The sequence below is a fragment of the Symphalangus syndactylus genome, chromosome 9, assembly GCF_028878055.3.
Source record: "Symphalangus syndactylus isolate Jambi chromosome 9, NHGRI_mSymSyn1-v2.1_pri, whole genome shotgun sequence".
Lineage (NCBI taxonomy): Eukaryota > Metazoa > Chordata > Mammalia > Primates > Hylobatidae > Symphalangus > Symphalangus syndactylus.
The window spans coordinates 18411845-18417844 of record NC_072431.2 but is presented as its reverse complement, the minus strand read 5'-3'; the positions used below and the strand labels follow the sequence as shown (position 1 = coordinate 18417844).

The 6000-nt window shown below is 41.1% G+C and overlaps 1 pseudogene; it reads left to right on the top strand.

The window, feature by feature from the left end:
- The first annotated feature begins 237 nt into the window (after window positions 1-237).
- The window catches only part of LOC129489205 (RNA-binding protein EWS-like), a 31315-nt pseudogene continuing 25552 nt past the window's right edge, over window positions 238-6000 (top strand).

Sequence of the window (6000 nt, the reverse complement as noted above, 5' to 3'; positions counted from 1 at the left end):
ATTCTTAAAATAGAATTTTGTATGGTTGTGTTTTTACCTAATTATCTACTATAATCAATATAATCTCTGGAATATTATTAATCAGGGAAGGCTTAGCTGATAATTTAATATAGACAATTTACAAATAGCAAATTAATAAATATTAATTCATACTAGAAAATGAGTTACTTTGTTGATCTTTTATATAAAGATCTAGAACTAGATTGTTTCATAGTTTCTTTTCTTAGAGAGTAAACATTATCATTGGTCCACTGAATTATATCCAAAGTTATAGTAATGTTTTAGTGACCTCAATGTATAGGCATGAGATTATTAGAGCTTTGAAAACTGGGAAGAAAAGGATTTCTATAATCTTTTTAGATAAAAGTTAAATGGGAGCGAGAAGGAGATGGATGTTGAGAGAACGAGGAGGAAGGAGAGAAAATGGCGTCAACGGATTACAGTACTTATAGTCAAGCTGCAGTGCAGCAGGGCTACAGTGCTTACACTGCCCAGCCCACTCAAGGACATGCACAGACCACCCAGGCATATCGGCAACAAAGCTATGGAACCTATGGACAGCCCACTGATGTCAGCTATACCCAGGCTCAGACCACTGCAACCTATGGGCTATGCAACTTCTTATGGACAGCCTCCCACTGGTTACACTACTCCAACTGGCCCCCACGCATACAGTCAGCCTGTCCAGGGGTGTGGCACTGGTGCTTATGATACCACCACTGCTACAGTCACCACCACCCAGGCCTCCACGCCGCTCAGTCTGCATATGGCACTCAGCCTGCTTACCCAGCCTATGGGCAGCAGCCAGCAGCCACTGCACCTACAAGACCATAGGATGGTAACAAGCCCATTGAGACTAGTCAACCTCATTCTAGCACAGGGGTTAACAACCAGCCCGGCCTAAGATACGGACAGAGTAACTACAGTTATCCCCAGGTGCCTGGGAGCTACCCATGCAGCCAGTCACTGCACCTCCATCCTACCCTCCTACCAGCTATGATCAGAGCAGTTACTCTCAGCAGAACACCTATGGGCAACCGAGCAGCTATGGACAGCAGAGTAGCTATGGCCAGCAAAGCAGCTATGGGTGGCAGCCTCCCACTAGTAACCTATCCCAAACTGGATCCTACAGCCAGGCTTCTACACTGGAGGAGACTTCTGCATCAAGTTTTGAATGACTGATGTGTAAGTGCTCACCAGGTGAGGAGGAGCTCAGGGAACAGCTGGTAGAAAGGCTTAGAGGTATATGGGAGTTGGGATGAGTTTGGGGAGCAGCAAATTGCCTGGGGTGCAGGAAGGAAATGGTGAGAGATGAGAGTAAAATGAAAGTTGCTAGAACTGTGAAGGGGCTGTCTTTGTTGTAGATAGTGAACTAGGTGAATTTGGATTACTGTACATGTGTTGCTGAATATTCTTGGTGATAGTTTTCTCCCCTTGTTGATGTTGAAGCTGATAGTGATTGAAAAGATTTAGTTTGTTAAACTTAGTTAATAACTTTTTAAATTTTTAAAAAATTTTTTCAGAACAATTTGAACTTTTTTTTTTTTTTTTTTTTAAAGGAACAGGATCTCACTCTGTTGCCCAGGCTGGAGTGCAGTGGCATGATCTTAGCTCGGTTGCAGCCTCTAACTCCTGGGCTTAAGCAAGTCTCCTGCCTTTGCCTCCTGAGTAGCTAGGACTATAGACAGGTGCCACCATACATGGCTAATTTAAAAAAAAAAAATAGTAGAGATGGAGTCTGGCTGTGTTGCCTAGGCTAGTCTCAAACTCCTGGGCTCAGGCGATCCTCCTGCCTCCACCTCTCCCTCCTAACGTGCTTGCTAGGATTACAGGGGTGAGCCACTGGCCAGGCAGACCTTTTTTTTTTTTTTAAATAATAGAAACGGGGTCACACTATGTTTGCCAGGCTGGTCTTGAACTCTTGGGCTCAAGTGATCTTCCAGCTTCAGCCTCTCAAAGTGCTGAAATTACGGGTGTGATCCACTGCACCTGGCCAGCAGAATATTTTTGATAAGTGTTTTATATCAAATGTTTTGCACTTATACAGTGGTGAATGAATTGAACTTATATATTCCTGGGGATTCTTGCAAAAAATTATTTTAAAGTTATACTTGCTCACAAAATGTTAGCTTTATAAATGTAGTACCCTCTACTACTACTGTTTTATTTCATTATTCTATATTTTTTAGTTTTTACCTAAAACAGCTCAATGACCAATGGCACTGGTGTGTCTATAGTGTTTGAACAACAATATAGAAGGTGGCACTTCTATGTACTTTTCCTATCATCAGGAAATTTCAATCTGAAATACATTGCACTGTAGTTGTATGTTTGTGTTTGTGTGTATGAGTATGTATGTCTATAGATGTGTTGTATTATTTTAGACATTTTAAAACATACAAAAAAGTAAAGGGACTAGAATAGTGAACGCTGTGTGGCCATCATGCTCATTCAACAATTACCAACACTTCACTATGCATGTTTCATCCATCAGCTCTCCACTTACTTATATTAGGAATATTTTAACATAACAATAGTATCAGAAAGCTGATAATATCACAAAACTAACAACAATTTTTTAATATATTCACTCCATATCAAAAATATCCTAATTTACTTAGCTCTATAAAATACTGTTTGGTAAAGTAAGGACTCAAAAGAGATTTATACCTTGAATTAAACTTTCTTTAACTAAAGTTTCTTCAAAATGGCTGCACTCCAGCCACCTGGAGTACAGTGGCATGACCTCAGCTCACTGCAACCTCCGCCTCCCAGGTTCAAGTGATTCTCCTGCCTCAGCCTCCCGAGTAGCTGGGATTACAGGTGCGAGCCATCATGCCCGGCTAATATTTTGTATTTTTAGTGGAGTGGGTTTTGCCACATTAGCCAGGCTGGTCTCAAATTCCTGGCCTCAAGTGACCCACCCACCGCGGCCTCCCAAAGTGCTGGGATTACAGGCGTGAGCCATTGTGCCCGGCCAAAACAGTTAGTTTTAATATAACAATTATTCTCAATAATTATAAATGACCAGTCCATTTCATTTTCAATTAGTGTATAGATTTGTTTTGTTTGTAATACTTAAAATCATGTAGCAAAAGCTGTCTTTTAACAGTAGATTCTGTGTAACTTAGAGCTATTCTAACTTATGGGGTGCCATTTCCATTTTGTCAGTTGGAGAACATGATAGTAAATATAGCATAACTCCCTGTGTATCAGTTTAAAACTTAGTACGTACTTGGCCGGGTGCGGTGGCTCACGCCTGTAATCCCAGCACTTTGGGAGGCCGAGGCGGGCGGATCACGAGGTCAGGAGATCGAGACCATCCTGGCTAACACGGTGAAACCCCGTCTCTACTAAAAATACAAAAAAAAAATTAGCCGGGCGAGGTGGCGGGCGCCTGTAGTCCCAGCTGCTCGGGAGGCTGAGGCAGGAGAATGGCGTGAACCCCGGGAGGCGGAGCTTGCAGTGAGCCGAGATCGCGCCACTGCACTCCAGCCTGGGCGACAGAGACTCCGTCTCAAAACAAACAAACAGACAAACAAAGAAACAAACAAACAAAAAAACTTGGTACGTACCAATGAAGTCTGCATGATTTTGTAATTACAGACTAGTGGCGGTGAACACTGGCTGCCAGCAGAGGGCACTTTGAGGTTTTATATGTTAGAATTTCACGCCAATGGTGGTCCAAGATTCTAGACTATTTGTCTCCAAACTGTTTTCCTGAGAGTAAAGACAGTTCTAACATTTATCAATTCCTCGTGATTTCCTGTCTCAATTTACAAACTCCTGTGCTCTCTGGGAAGGGATAAGGCCACCTAAAAACAAACAAACAAAAACAAAAAACCCAGCCGCAGTTCCCAGCTGTCACCATGAGCAGGTGTGAGAGATGGTCCTGTATGTTGAAATCAGAGAGGCGGCTAACTCCCTGGATTTCTTTTCCCAGCCTCATTCAACTCCAAGGCCACTGTTAGCAGTTGTGCCCTAGAGATCTGAAAGGAACCCGGGAATAAACACCTGCAGTTTTAAAATGGTCTAATTTAGTCGATGAAAAGGTCAACACCAAAGGAAAAAAAATGAAGCTGAAGAGAGCCAATCGGCACCAAGATAGCCTTCTGGATTACGTAGAGCAATACTTTTCAAAAACTTTTTGGCTGGGACATGTGTTTGAATACATACACGTGTATGTACACACACGTGCACGTGTGTGTACACACACATACACCATATATTCACATCTAAAACAAGAGTCTCTTAAAAATATTTACTCTAACGATGTATGATAAAGGTATATATAACTTTAAGTACTTAGATGAAATACAGAAAATAAATTTAAATTGTAAAAACAAAAACATTTTAATGTTCATGTGTGCATGCCTGATCACAAGTTTTATTGGGGTCTGGGACATATCAAGACAATCTATACATACATAAGTACATTATTGAGCCTATTTATTTTTTGCCCCTTTTTTTAAAAAAAAAGATGGAACTCACTGCATGAAAGTGAACTGATTAAAATCTTTGATCCAGAATGCAGTATCATTACTATTGGTATATGTGTGATTATTTATTTATTTATTTATTTAGAGACAGAATCTCGCTCTGTCGCCCAGGCAAGAGTGCAGTGGCGCGATCTCGGCTCACTGCAAGCTCCGCCTCCCGGGTTCATGCCATTCTCCTGCCTCAGCATCCTGAGTAGCTGGGACTACAGACACCCGCCACCACGCCAGGCTAATCCTCCTGCCCGGGCGCGGTGGCTCACGCCTGTCATCCCAGCACTTTGGGAGGCCGAGGCGGGCGGATCACGAGGTCAGGAGATAGAGACCACGGTGAAACCCCGTCTCTACTAAAAATACAAAAAATTAGCCGGGCGTGGTGGCGGGCGCCTGTAGTCCCAGCTACTCAGGAGGCTGAGGCAGGAGAATGGCGTGAACCCGGGAGGCGGAGTTTGCAGTGAGCCGAGATCGCGCCACTGCACTTCAGCCTTGGCGACAGAGCGAGATTCTGTCTCAAACTAACTAAATAAATAAATAAATAAATGAAAGATCACACATATACCAATGGTAATGATACTGCATTCTGGATCAAAGATTTTAATCAGTTCACTTTTATTCAGTGAGTCTCATCTTTTTTTAGAAAAAGAGGCAAAAAATAAACGGCTCAATAATGTACTTATGTATGTATAGATTGTCTTGATATGACACAGACCCCAGTGAAACTTGTGATCAGCCATACACACATGAACATTAAAATGTTTTTGTTTTTATAATTTAAATTTATTTTCTGTATTTCATTTAAGTATTTAATGTTATATTAAAAGATTAAAAGATCTTTTAAATTTACTCATAATATAATAGATTTAAAGGACACTTTTATCCAATTCAAATTTACTCATAATATAATAGATTTAAAGGAAACTTATCCAATTCAAGAATTAGAAAATTACCAGTAACCTATATCTACTTTTACTTTCTTTCCCATTCTGTCCTCCTGCCTTCTTCTGGGAGGTAAACAACCAATTTTGTCTATTATTCTCTTTCTTTTTAAAAGTGTATACACACCATAAACTGTCTATATACACACAGATTCTGCATTTATATGTACATTACATATGTATATATGTCATATATGTACATCTATACATGTATTTCTTTGTGTATATATCCATGTATATATATTTAAACGTTTAAAAATAGTTTTTGAAGTTTTCAAAAAATATATATATATATTTTTGCAACGGAATCTTGCTCTGTCACCCAGGCTGGAGTGCAGTGGCGGGATCTTGGCTCACTGTAGCCTCTGCCTCCTGGGTTCAAGTGATTCTCCTGCCTCAGCCTCCTGAGTAGCTGGGATTACAGGCACATGCCACCAAGTCTGGCTAATTTTTGTATTTTTAGTAGAGACAGGATTTCACCATGGGAAACCAGGCTGGTCTTGAACTCCTGACCTCAGATGATCTGCCCACCTCGGCCTCCCAAAGTGCTGGAGTTACAGGCATGAGCC